Here is a 15,588-nt window from a genome sequence, read left to right as displayed (position 1 = left end):
CACGTAACGTAAGTGGCTATCTGGCCTCAATGCTCCCCCCTTTTGGGACACGCGAGACGATACCGAAGAACAAAAGAAACAAAGTTTAATGATTAATTAAATAATGAAAGTAAAGTGGATTGAAGTCCCAAAAGGAACATACATATACATAGTTTCAATTAATAATCTCTTTACATTATTTCAATACATAATATACATATATTGTTATTATATACATTAACTTCTCCCACCTGCTCTTCGACCTCCAACCTTCCCGGACGCACTTTACGCATTACAAATCCCCCCCTTACTTAACAAAAAAAATTATGTGTTAGGGCTCAGGTATGGCTTCAAATCTTTTACATGCCATTTTCCAATACTTTGACGTTGATCTGTCTCCAATTCATACACATTGCGAGAGATTGATAGTAAAATGCGATAGGGTCCCACAAACTTAGGCGACAATTTAGACGAAAAGTTTTGTGCGGCTGAAGACAAAACGAAGTTTTGCTTCAGTACTAAATCACCTGGGAAATATTCGCGATCTCTATGGCGTAAATTATAATATTTATCCTGCCGACAGTAGGCCTCCGTTAGATTACGCTGCACCAAATCGTGCAACTCCTTTAAATTCCTTAAACGCCCAACCCACTCTTTAACTGGACGTACTACAACAGCATCCGTTACTTCTCGGGTACTCCTTTCCGACCTGCAAATGTGCAATTCTCGCCCAAAATTTAATCATGCGGGGGAATATCCTGTGGAAGAATGAACCGCCGAATTCATTGCATAACAAAAATAATTCAAATGTATATCCCCCTTCTTGTGATTTTCTTTAACAAAAGACGATATCATCGTTTTTAAAACTCTATTAACCCGCTCAACGGGGTTGGCTTGCGGGTGATATGGGGGAGTAAATGATAATAAAATGCCATGATCTTCCGCCAGCTGCGACATAATACGATTAACATATTGCGGACTATTGTCCGAAACTAAAAATTTGGGTGCTCCCCAACGCAAAATCACTAACTCTCGAAACGCATCCTTGACTGTTTCAGCCGTAGCATGCCTAACTGCCCTTAACTCCACCCACTTAGTAAATAAATCCTGAGAAACGATAATATACTGATTTCCCTTAGACGAACGAACTAAAGGCCCCATAATATCTGTAGCTACCACTAGCCAAGGTTCCTGAACCTCTCTGGTTCCCATCTTACCCGCGGGTCTTCGTTGTTCCACCTTGCATCTTTTACATATGTCACACCTACGGACATAACGAGCAACATCCAACACCAAACCGGGCCAGTAATAAAGTTGTTTAATCCGTGAACAAGTCTTTTCTACCCCTTGATGACCTGCTTGCGTTGTATCGTGATTTTCTTTCAATACTCGTCCGACTCTCTCTTTTGGAATACACAATTTCCACGGACAACTACTTTCCTCTAACAAATGATCTATAGCCTGTGCAAGTTGGACATATAACTCCCCGTTTTCAATTTTCCAGTCGGGATAATTGGCTGGATTATTCTGCACTTGCCTAAAACGCTTATTATACCATGGGTCCGCACTAAGTGACTCCATAGCCCCTGAATTAACTAAATCGATACACTCCGGTATGCGCGATAACGCATCCGGCACCACATTCTCGGATCCCTTTCCAAGTCGGACCTCAAAGTCATACCCCTGAAGAGATAATGACCAGCGCGCAAGACGGCCATTGGGATTATTCAACTTATGTAGCCACCTTAAGCTACTATGATCCGTTATAATCACAAAATGATAGCCTTCCAGATACACACGAAATTTTTCTATGCTCCATAGAACGCTTAAACATTCTTTCTCTGTCACCGAATATTTTTGCTCTTGCGCTGACAATGAGCGACTCGCGTACGCGATAACCCGCTCGGCTCCATCTAAAAATTGGGTTAACACAGCCCCTATACCAACAGAGCTGGCATCTGTTTGCAAATAAAAGGTTTCTTTAAAGTCTGGACTAGCCAAAACAGGCGTGGCAGTCAGGTACTCTTTTATTTTCTCAAATGAACGTTGCTGTTCCTGACCCCACCTCCACTTCACTCCCTTCTTCAGTAATTGACGCAATGGCTCGATTATCGAAGAAAAGTTACCCACAAAGCGCCGATACCATGAAGCCATTCCTAAAAATCTGCGCAACTGTTGTATATTTCGCGGGACGGGATAATTTACCACCGGGCCCACCTTTTCCGGATCAACGGACAAACCATGTTCATTGATGATGAAGCCTAAATATCTAATTTGTGGACAGCACCATTCGCATTTGTCCCTATTTATCTGCAATCCCGCGCTCCTCAATTTCTGAAAAACTTCGCTTAACAACCTAAGGTGATGTTCGAAAGTTTCCGTGACTAACATTATGTCATCTAAATATGCAAAACAATGGGGTTCCATCTCCGGACCTATTAGTCTGTCTAATAATCTTTGAAAGGTTGCCGGTGCAACCGTAAGACCAAAAGGCATCCGTTTAAATTGGAACAACCTTCTTCCCGGAACGGTAAACGCTGTAATCTCTTTACTTGCCTCATCCAAGGGAATTTGAAAGTAAGCCTGATGCAAATCAATTTTCGTGAGATATTTCGCACTTCGCAATTTATCTTGAATAGCTGACATATAAGGTAAGGGATAGGCATATTTTTTTGAAACCGCATTCACTTTTCTAAAATCAAGGCAAAAACGATACTTCCCGTCTCCCTTGCGTACTACTACTACGGGACTAGACCAAGAACTTTGCGAAGGTTCAATAATGTCTTCCCTCAACAATCGGTCAACCTCCTAATTTACTACTTCCTGCATTCGGAGATTAACGGGATAATACCTTTGCTTTATCGGAATATTAGTGCCAACATCAATATGATGTGATACCAAATTAGTGCAACCCGAAATTGGATCATAAGACTTGAATTCCTTATCCAAAAATTGTTTTAACATTTCCTTTTCCCATTCATTCAATGCAAATACCCCCTGAATTTGCTCCGTCATTTTACTCTCCCTTTCAAAGGTATAGCGCACGCCAGGATCTGAACTAAAACTCCACACGTTATCTCTTGTATCTATCAGAAGAGCAAATCGCGTAAGAAAATCCTTGCCAGCTATGTACGGCACCGATAAACATGGCAAAATATAGACTTTCATCACCTTCGTCTTTCCTTTTAAATTAATAGCCAAGTCCACTGACCCTAGAACACGCGCTGTAGTGCCATTCGCTACTGTTACCCTCGTATCATGTACCAAGTTGATTGATAACCCCAAATTTTTCACTAGGCTCAAACCTCCAAGACCCAAATACGTTTTTCCGGAACCCGTATCTACCAAGGCCCTTAACCTATTGGATCCAATAACTAAATCCAGATACCATATACCATCACTCGAAACAGACGAATTTGACAATTGACGAGTCTTGCGAAAGTCGGTATTAATTATTTTTTTTCTTTGTGATGACGCGAAGGGACACCACGTGTTGGAGCTCCTAATTCCCTTCCTATCGAAACTCCTTTCCCGTTTCCCGACTGACAATCTCTACGAGAAGCTTTCGTTACGTCGCGATGACCACAACCAAAACAGAAACGATTGAGAGGTAAAGAACACCGAGAAAATCTATGACCAACTCGACCGCAGTTCCAACATAGCAGCCGGTTAGACTCTAATGTGGCCGAAGACGTCGAGCCTCCTAACCCCTCCGTGGAGTTAGCCCTCACTAGCGATCGCTGCCTGGTCAAATCCTGATTCACGGCCGGACTTGCCCTATTCAAAGCAACTGCCTCAATAGCATGGTTGTCATGCTTACTCTGAAAGGTTTTCTCGACCTCTCGCCCCGACGAAACACTTTTCCTCAGAGTGGGAGGTTTATAAGCGGCCTCCGGAACCACAGACTGAGAAGCATTCGGTGGACAACGAAAAGTGCTTTTCAACTTCTGAATGTATTCATATTCCTTCCCCAAACAAGATAGCTCCTCTAGTGTATTGAAGTCACCCCGCCTTATGAATAGCTTATACTCGGGTTTCATATTACGATACGCCCACCTCAACTGCTCCGCCTCGCTGGGCGTGTGCTCCAACCTATTTAACAGTGTACAGCGCCCTGTCAAATAATCTGGTAACGCTTCACTTGGCCCCTGAGTCCTTTCCCTTATCTCGCGTTCTAACTGCTCTTGGAAATCATAATCGGTAAACCGATCTTTCAACGCGAACACAAACTCGGACCAGGAAGTGAATTGGGATCTATTCAAACGAAACCAAAAAAGAGCCGTATCTCTCAAAAGTTCTGGCAAACCCCTCGATAACTGATCCTGCGATACTCCATAACCTTCCCGCAATTCTTGCACTCTGATAAGAAAGTTTCCAACGCTATCCCCTTTTACCCCAGAAAACTTCACATTCGAACGCCTAACAATATCCATAACGTGTAGGTTCTGACTCACGATTTCATTTGAGGGACTATTTGCTCCATACGACCTTACTTCACCCTCAGTCTCACCCAACTCTCCCCTCACATGAGCAATAAGACGAGCCCTCAATTCTGGCACGTTTCCGATTGCAACTAAATTCCTCTCCAACAATTCCGCTACTAACCCACTTTTACGCAGGTGATATACCCAACTAACTTGAGGAATTGAGCCTACTTGGGCCGACGCACGCCCATCTAAATCAATCAACTCCTCAACGACACCCTCCGACATTACGCCAACAATTCGTAGCACGCAGAAATATAACAACTCCAAACGACAAAACAATAGCAAAGCTCCACTCTACAAAAAAAATCAAATTCGAGACCCTCGGGCCCATAACGGCCCCTGAGGCCCCACGTTGGGCGCCATATGTAACGCCATAATGTAACCCTCTTACAACTAACCACGCTAAATCTCAGAACCCAAAAGACGAGGGTAGTTCCGCGTTACATAAATTTGCTCGCGACTAGCTAGCAGTGGAGAAATCATTTATTTAAAACTACAAGAACCACGAGGATTCGTCCGGGACACCTCACGCAAGGGATCAATAAACCAAAGGAAAAGAGAATCACTTCTATAAAACAAATCGTACCACAACTTGGGCATTTACTTGACAATTGCACCTTTTGAGTTTTCTACAAAATGACAATTCCATTAAACAAAATAAGATTTTCCCTGATCCACACTAACGACTCCAATCCACTGACATAACAATTACCCTTGCACTCGACGAACCTCACACACATGAATAAATAAATTGGAGACAAATGTCCACTGAATAGTCCCAAATATGGGTGCCCCCAAAATTACAACAATAAGTTGATCTTTCCCCTTTAAACCAAAATAAAACCAACAGCCACATACCTTACGCTCACACACACACAATCATACAACCCACATACTCCGAAGTCCATGCTTCATCACTGAGAATTATTTCAAGTCAGGAGAGTTCATGTTAGGTGCGTCCAGCGGGAAGGTTGCAGGCCGAGAGAGCGGTCTCCTTCGCCACGCTGACTACCTAGCACCCACAGTGTTGCCGTTTTTCCCAACACCGCGTAGCAGACGACACAATTTGTCGTTTGTTCGGCCCGCGCGCGCTCTTCTCCTTACGCGCGGGTCTTTAAAGTGGCATCACAGTTGGACCGCTGGCCGCCCGTCGACCAAGTTACTCCGCCGTGGTCAGCCGCGGAAGTAAAGTGGCGATCTTCTTCAAAACTGCCCTCAGAGAGGACCGATCTCTTCGCTGCAGTCCTGCGGCATGCCTGTAAACTTCCAATTCATCTCTCTCTCCTCTCAACATTCATGCTCCACAAACACATAAAAGAAAACAAAGAAAACACATTAACACACATCACACACGTAACGTAAGTGGCTATCTGGCCTCAATGCTCCCCCCTTTTGGGACACGCGAGATGATACCGAAGAACAAAAGAAACAAAGTTTAATGATTAATTAAATAATGAAAGTAAAGTGGATTGAAGTCCCAAAAGGAACATACATATACATAGTTTCAATTAATAATCTCTTTACATTATTTCAATACATAATATACATATATTTTTTTAATATACATTAACTTCTCCCACCTGCTCTTCGACCTCCAACCTTCCCGGACGCACTTTACGCATTACAGCATCGAACAATAACTTTCCAATCTGATGAGAGAAACTTTTTTTGGCTAAAGTTCAACTAAACACGCTTTCAAAATAAATGTCTCCAAAACCTATTATTCCATCTGTATTCAAAATAATTAGCTAAGGTCGGGCAAAATCCGTATCGTGAAACTTCAGTAATCTCTTTTGTCGAAAACGAAGTAGGTTTTAAAGGTAAAAGCATCATTGAACTGACTAGTATATGCCAAAAGTTCTGTACTCGTTAGGAAAAATGATAAGAATATTTGCCTTGTCAGAGTAAAAACCGATGATAGAAAAGGATCGTCAATATAACGAGGGAGTTTTTCTAGAATCGACTAATTCAGAGATATTGAAAGCGTAAACTGTTGATAGAGAAGAAGAATTTATTGAGGACCAACTTCGGAACAGTGATGCAGAATAAGACGGTGAGGAAGGAAGTGGCTGAGAAGAAGAAATTGCTGGCACTAGCATTGCTTTAGGGAAAGTAGTAGTTGGAGGGTTAGAACAGTAGTCATTTGCTATCACATATTGACCAAAAAACAGGAGAGCAAGACCAAGGAAAAGCAAACATTTCAAAAATTGTCTCAGAATGTGAGAATTATTTTATTTGTGACAATATATAAGATCTCATTGTGAAAAATACAGATAAGCTAATTGCCGATAAGAAATCCGACTATTTTTGGGAAAGAGATAGCACTCCGGGGAACATTGGTGAAATAGAGCTTTCATAGGACTAGTCTTTTATGGCAGGTGTTCTAATAAACAGCAAACTCAATACTAGTGACCTGTGGAATACTGTTGGCACCGGTTGGTGCGGTTTTCGCCACGAAATCTCCTCGAAACCAGTCAAGTATGGAATAAAGATATTTGTATTGACGTAAGTACTTGAGGAGTCTCTACGCATCAGAATTAGAGATATATGTTAGACAGCAGCCAGATGGCCCATTTCACTTAAGCAACTGTAAGCAACTATGATGTAGTGAAAATATTTATTTTACCAATTAGAGGCAGAGGACGAAACGTCACCGCAGATAACTAATTTACTAGTCATGATTCATTCACAGATATTCAAAAAAGTGGCAAGCTGATAATTGGGCACAATAAGGAAAAATAAAAGGCAGCCATCGCCCTCATCCGCAGTCACACAAGGTCGGCAGCAACTTACATCCCGTTTTGGTTTTCAGAAAGGGTTCACATTAGTGCCATGCATACTCAAAGCAAGAAAAAAAGGCCCTATGCTAGTATGTTATACTATATCCCATTTACTATTATCATCGATGCATCACGATTCTTTTACTGATGAAGCAAAAGGTGCAGCCAAAAAGGCTGAAACTATTTCCTTCTACAATGCCACGAAATCTGAAGTGGACGATAAGTTATGCGCGACATACTCCGTTTCGAGAAACACTAATCGCTGACCAATGGTGGTATTCCACACAATGCTCAAATTAGGAACAATGAATTCCCAGATAATCTTTCCGAAGAATAATGCTTTTTCCCAGAAACTTTGTAAAAGAAGATATTTCATAAAAATCTGGCAAAATAATTAGTGGCGGAACACAAAAACAAAGAGATCTCAAATTAATTTTTTAGCATTGAAGTGGAAAAATGAGCATTATATCTCAGTATAATAATTAATAATAACAACGGAAAGAATTAAATGTGAAATTCGTACCTATACGTCTCCGATAAGAGACTTAAGAAAGTGGAAGAAAATAAATTTCCGCAGCCAGAAACAGGGGTTCTAAAAATCGTAGAATGGCTAAATACAAATGTAATAATTGGAAAAATGTCCTTTTCTTAGAGCATTTAGAACAATTTTACAGTAATTATTCAAATAAAACATTTTGATACCGATGCCATAAAAACTGCGTCAAAGTTTAAGTTAATATGTTGTGCTAAGATTTTTACGAATAAAAATATCCCAATCACATTTATGCATGAATTTGTTAGCTATACATGAAATTACATATATATGAATGATATGTTTTGCTAAAATATTCATTTCTACTTGCAAGAATTTCCTTTAACCATTGCTGAATGGTGTCTGTGAGGCGTCGCGCGACAAATAGTGTTCCGAAATGTGTCCGGATAAAGAGAAAATTAGAAGTTACCGACTTCATTCATATTCACTGCAACATTGACACGCTGTACTTAACAATGAATTTGTCCACATTTTAAATAAAAATTTGCCTATTTCCTTCCAAGTAAGTTTAATACTTATGATGTCTGATATAAAGGAAGGTGTCACGAGCGAAATTCGCCCTTTCGCAGATGATGTAGTCGTGTTCAGTGATTTCGTGGTCCTTGCGATGCATCGTTGATCATTGACCAAAAGGACATCGTTGCCATAAATGAAGGATGTTAGTACCTACTTGGAAGTGGGAATCATATCTTAAAAAGTGTATGCTGATGAATTTTTGGGAAATGGATCTCTCTCCAGGAAAAAGTTTCGCCTCTAAAGGTATCCAAGTATCGAACGCCGAGTTAGCATAATTCTTATAAGTCACCGATAATTACTCCGAATCTCTCGTGTGGTGAAACATAAGAGAAGTATGTGGGAAAGCCAAATTTAAACTGAGATTTTTAAAAAGAATCATCGGTGAGTGCCCTTGAAAGGTGAAAGAGATCAGCTATCTGACTCTAGTGAGTCCTCACGTAATAGAAAATGCTGCAAGCGCATGGGACCCTTGTGAAGTAAGGCTGACAGTTGAAATCAACAGGGCGCAGCGAAGGGCGGCCACGATTCGTGATGAGCAGTTGGGATAAAAAGTGCAGCGTTTCCAATATGTCAGGCCAGTTGGGATGAGAATCTTTACTGGAGCGGAGGGGAAAATGTAGACTGAATTTACTTTGCAATTTCGGGGAAGAAGGTAAGTTGGACGGGATCACGAGAAAAAATAAAAGAAATAGACTGCAAAAAAGACACGTTTAAAGTGTCATTCTTTCGTCGTTCTCTATTGGAAAGCAATGGTGTCTCGATAAATAAAATGTATGGCGTCACGCCCTGGGAAGACTCATTGCTAGTTTCCGATGTAATGACTTTTCATGGATTTACTATAGAAAATTCTCGCCATGGAAAGGTTTGCCTTTGCGTGAATCTTCACGTATATTTTATTGATATGCATAATATTTAATGACTGTGTGATGAGGGGCGTTTCCTGTGCATGATGGTTATTTTTCACTCCCTGCCAAACACCCCAGAGGTATGTGCGAAAGAATCACCCAAGAGGTAACTCGCTGGTTCGATGTACATGTTGCTATGTCATGACAGACTCATATACTCACTCAACAATGCAGAGCTTTAACTACTAATGATTGGCAATTGAATATAAAGGAGGTAATATTTATTTCATATACCTACAGCTGTATTAACAGACGATTTTTGCGAGTAATATTTTGGCTGTTCCCTTAGAAAATCCCATGAAATCATTCACTTCTTTTTCTTACGGTTTCATCATAGCCTTTTACAATCATCTCTTGGGCTCTCAAATGGACTCAAATATGTGCCTATAATCTTTCACAATATTGTCGACTGTGATCGAGTTCTACGGGTCCACTGGTGACCACATCTTTCTCGAGATTTATCTCATAAATGTGTCATCTGTAGAAGGGCCTCAACCTTCGAGTGGTCTCCGATATTTCAGCGATGTGACCACTGAGGGAAGATTACTGAAAATTACGCCACAATAGGTATTAATACACTGAGAGCCGTCTAAGAAGAGCGAAACTGTTTCGAATTCTGAGACTTTGTCTCCAATGAGAGTTGGAAACTATGCGAGTCCACCGGCAACAATTGAAGTCTCCTATGGCTCATCGAACGTAGTCCCCTAGAGAGTGGTGTCACTCCCATTTTCGCATTCGTCAACACTCTCGAGACTTATTGCCCGCATTTGACACGTACCTAGCTTCATAATAGTACATAAATCCTCATTTTTCCGGTTTTGGATGCGTCACCTACTTCTCGAGCTGTTTGCGACAAAATTCGATGGCTTTGACTCTTTCGCAGATAAATTGATGACGTCACGAAAACATAGTAAGATTACCTATCTCCTCTTCACCGCTCGGTTGTGTGTACGGGCCTCCCGTGGTTCGTTTCATTTCATAGTCTCGAGAGCGACTCTTTCCATCAAGGAAAGTTTTTCAGGAAAAGAGCTAATGAGTAAGATCTCTAATGACGGCTCCAACTCGTGAATAAAGAACGATACATTAAAAGAGATATTTTACGGAACGGATAGGCATGGGAGTTATTCCCGTCCAATAAAGGATTTTCAAAAAAACTAGTCGGAACCTCGTTAGAGCATTTCCTTTTTAATTTCTTGTGTCCCGACATCCCCCGCCACACGCCATTTGAGGTGGCCTTCGTCGTAGTATGTAGTGCATGTAGATGCAATGGATTCCGCTCTATTTTGTATCACAATGGCAATCAGCAATGGGACTGGAACTCAACACAAGAGTGAACCACTTTTCCCAACGATTAGTTCCAAGTACGAGACCTGTTATGCAATAAATAAGGAATACGCAAAGGACAAATCAGTTTGCCACTGTGACCAACCCTCAAGAAACTGTTAAATGATGACCTTTGACAGAGTTGAATCCACTGAAATTGATACGGTATTCCTCCTGGAATCACTAACCTTCTCTAAACACTGATGAGCAAAAAATGAGACCCGATTCGCGGCTTATGAAGTTGCGGCGGAGTCTAATCCACGAATACACGCACGCATATCCCGTTGAAAAGTCAGTGAACGAGCAAAAGGATTTCCCACACCAATCGCCACCGTTCGGGCGATTCATTCTATAAAACTGGACATTCAGTATCCAATTAGACCTGGATATACACATAATCCCGCATCTAGCTAAGCCAAGCCTAATGGATTGAAGTTAGAGGGATTATTCCGGACACACAGGAGCAAATTGCCGAAGAAGATCCAATCAAAGGTAATCCTTTGTAACTTAGCCCATCCCTGTTCTCCTCCAATTCGACAGTATCTCCACTGATTTGTGCTAAGCGTCACACCTTCTTTCAATTTTTCACGACAAAAACGAATAAAGTATGATTTTTAATTCTTCTAAACCCATGAAACCAGAAAAAAAAACATTGAAATTAAAATAATTTACTTATAAATAAAAAATTAGTACAATACTATATCGAAGAGATGTAATTTTCAGAATCATATCCGGAGAGGCCATCGCATCAGTATTTATTAAATTTTAATTCTAAAAATTGCAAGGAATATATGGGATGCTGCGCAGAGAATGAGTCATAATTGAATATTATAGCTGAATTGATTCACAATTGTCTAAGCAAAACACACGGATAAAATGCATTGTGAAGCATAAGGTATTCCTAATTTTTTTTTTCCTATAAAAAACAAATAAAAAACAGGTTCTTTTACACGAGTATGTACATATTTAGCACATGGTATGTATACGCTGATAAGTATTAATATTTCGAAATGGATTTGCCACTCTCACTACATTGAAAAGGACGCTGCGACACGGGTAGCATACATCAGATAATATTTGGAGAAGTGAATATGATTCACGTATGCAGTTAAGTTGATAATATTAACGAAACACAAAATATTTTTCAGCAAAACTCTTCACCACTTGAAACATTGAAAATCAGTTTTGAAAATGGCTTCACCTAAACCCCAAAATGATTTTCAGGCTCTATATCATATTGAATGACAAATGCACTCAGTGAGGATTTAATATAAATTATGGAAAAATACCAAATTATTTGCTGCTATTCACGCTAGTGTAGCAACATCTCATTAACGATTTTTATGCTGAGTCTTTGGAAGAATAATAACGATAAGTCTTTAATTATATCCATTTTCCAATTTTCTGTAGTATATTTTGTAAATTGAATATGATGAACTCAACATTTAGAGTTCAATGCGGTCCAGCTTAAGGCAATTTACCCTAATAGGGGCCAGTATAATAACGCTTAGTAAAGATTTTTCGGAGCATGAAAATCAGAGTTCGTGATGTCTTCCACGCTTAAACGTCATTCTGAACTACTTTTCTTTGCACACCTTTCAAATTCTAAATTTATGCTTGTGACAGTAAGCTGTTCCGCTCAGCGCAAACTAGGCAAAATAAAAAAAGCCTTACTTTTCCGTATTCAATTTATTCTTGCAATGAATAATGTTCAGTATTTTACTGGATCGTAAAAACAACTCTCTTATTCTGAACTGTAACAAATAAACAAGGGTGAAGGAAGATTTAACGGAACTGTATTCCTTTAAGTTCGCCAACGCTCAAGTCTAGAGAGGTGTTTAATACTTAGAGTGCCGGCTACTAATTTTAAAGCCCAACTGAAAGATCCAGCAATTTTTACTTAAGTTACTTTACTTATTTTTTTAAACATTAGCATCAAAAATGTATTTATATTGATGTGTATTTCAGTAAAAATGGACTTTTCTCTTCTTCATTAATGAGTTGAATAACAATTATTGCTAATTTTTAAATATATAATTTAACAATGAAAACCTGCAGTTTTTGAAAATAAAAAAAAAGTTGCAACATATGATGTACCGCCATAAAATGCATAATATTTTTTTACTACGCTCAATTTGAACTATTTAAAGCATGAAAATCGTAAAAAAATCGTTGTTCTAAGCAAAGTATCGTAAATCCTGGATGACAAAAAGGGTCACTGCACCCTCAACGAACGGTTCTTTCCGCAAAAGAGTTTTCACACAAAGTGGCCTAAGATAAGGATGCCAGTAGCTACAGAGGACTTTTCGTCCTCAAGACATAAAGTGAACACTTTTTCTATTGAGCAGTTGATTTTTGAAATAACAGAACCACTAAGCAGTAAACGGGAAAAGTTCCACGGGCGAAATATTACAGCTTCATGCAACCAAAGCCAGCAAAATAGAAAGACGTAATATTACGTCCATGGCAATTCTCAGAAAGATTAACAGGGTGTAATATTACGTCCATGGCACGCAAAGTGTTAAGAACAGGAGACCACGGGGAACGACGGCTATATTTCCACTCTAGGCTTAAACGGAGTCAATGCCCGTGAATTATGGCGTTAGACTACAGTGGAGTACACTGCGGTAATCTCTCCTCTTATGCTTTCCAGAGCAAGGTATCCCGTAACTAAGGCCACCCTCCGATCGATTAGGGACGGAGATCAACTAGTATGTGGACGTTCATTCGGAGGCAACATCGAAACACACTCGCACAACAATTCGCTCTTATTGTCGACTGGGATAGATTTGGGATAAAGCAGTGCTCCGTATTACTATTTCATTTTTTGATCCCCGTCTGCTTCTCAAGGTGTTCCATATGAAAAATCACTGGCCTTTCTCCTTATGCCTATTCTAGACAGGCTACACATGGACTATAAACGATATAAGGTACTTCCGTTTAATTTTTAGACCCAAAGATATATCAAGAATCACAAAAATAACATCAATAAGACAGTACCAAGAACTCTTGTACTTTATGCCTCGAAAACATGGACACTGACAATGATGCAAGAGAAAATATCAGATAAATATAAGATAAATTAATCACAAAGGGGGAATAAAGGTTCCTCATAATCTCATTTCACAGTTCACTCAAGTTTAGGGAAGTGAAGAAGAACAAAAGACAGCGCAGCAGCACTTCAGAGACCGCCGGCTCTATTTTTATTTGAGGCTTAAAAAGATTTAAGAGGCTACTTATATCTTGAATCTGCTGCCCCCAAAAAATGCCCAAGTTTCGATTTAATTCTCGCCAGACTTTATAAAAAGCTGGCACTGAAATAGCACTTTTTTAAATTAATTTGAAAATTCTCTGGTGGAAAATTTTATCCCCAAGATAGGAAATAGCGAACGTTACCCCTTATCTTTAAGCGTTATGATAAATAAGATCCAATTAACTATAGACGTATTTCCTTCACGTCTATCTCATACAAAATAATGGAACATATAGTCGTCACGTCAGCGTTGAGGTATCAAAATAGCAAAAACTTGTTAGGTCAAAATCCGTGCAGCGCACGCGATCGTTGTTCCGCTTTGGAGGGAAATCCTTGGTGAGGCGATATTAAGAGGAGAGCTGCTCACCTAACCTTTGACCCATGCGAGGTCTAATGGGAGACCCGGAGACTCAGCCCAACAAAACTCGTTAGGGAGCGGGAATGTCTTAAGGTTTAACCTTGAGGGTTAAGCTAACTGAGCCTCCTTTACAGACGCCCACCACATGCACGAAACACCATTTGCACTCAAATTTCAATGAGATCTCTCTCTATGAAAGGACTCATTAGAATGTAGAGTAGCACTTATATTCGATATTTACTAACCATCTCATTATAGGTAATAGAATACTTCATTGCATACGCGTACGTATTCATTCACAAAGAATGGTTTCGCGCCATTTACAAACTTCCTAGATAGATAAAAAATGTATTAATAATATCAAATTTCTAATATATATCCTCTGGCGTTATGCAGCTTTTAAATTGATGCAACCATAATATTCGAGAGCAGTAACAATTAAAGCCACACCAATGACTAAAAAATGTAAAAAATAATAAAGAATTCAAAATGTTAATCAGTTAATTTGATTAAAGCGCGCTGAAGTAGATAGTCGTTTCCTAATCATTTGATCCAAACAAAATTATCTTCTGAAAAGGACACAAAGCAAATTCATATACAAAATGGAGAGTAGTTTAATTAGCCTAAATACATGCATATAAATACATGCATATAAATATATGTATTTAGACTTATTGCTCTAACTGCTGTTACGCTCTTGTAACCAGGACAATATAAATATGAAACTGACGGATACGAAATTAATAACATGTATGCCGATATTATATTAAATAGATGCAATTACCCCAATCACTTCCGCAAAGGGCAAAAAATTGAGCTCATCAAATATAAATCCACACTAACCATATTTTCAAGGCCCCTGTACGAATATCTATTTAGTTTTAATCAGAGGTAATTACATTTAACTGATAAGTTGCTTCATACAGAATTTTAATCATCGTAGAATATTTATTGCTGTATATTCTTCCGGTAAAAACTTTTCATAGCCATTTTATTGAAAGGGGATAAGCATTCAATGGTATAAAAAGCAAAGCATCATGTTTCAAATAATCTGACGATAAAATCACTTTAGTTAATCCTTGGAACACGAAAATACAATGAAATTTACTCGAAATATTCCTTTTTTCTCTGCCAAAGTGAAGAAAAAAATAGTAAAATATATACATATCGTAGAAAATATATAAAAAGGAAAATTGATGATAGCACACTGCATAAAAATAATATGGAAACATTGAAAGAGGGGCAGTTCTCACATTGCACTCGCTTTTGTGAATTTTACTTAACAAGGCGATGCATACATACGATGTGTTTACAATTTTATTACTGGGGAAAAATATTGGTCAGTATTTCTACCAAACAACAGCAGAAAATATTCTACATCTACATAATACCCTGCAAGCCTCCTAAAAGGCGTGTGGACACCAGCCGTTTACA

This window comes from Ischnura elegans, chromosome 11 (genome assembly GCF_921293095.1).
Source record: "Ischnura elegans chromosome 11, ioIscEleg1.1, whole genome shotgun sequence".
In the NCBI taxonomy this organism is placed as follows: domain Eukaryota; kingdom Metazoa; phylum Arthropoda; class Insecta; order Odonata; family Coenagrionidae; genus Ischnura; species Ischnura elegans.
Note: the sequence above shows the minus strand (reverse complement) of the source record.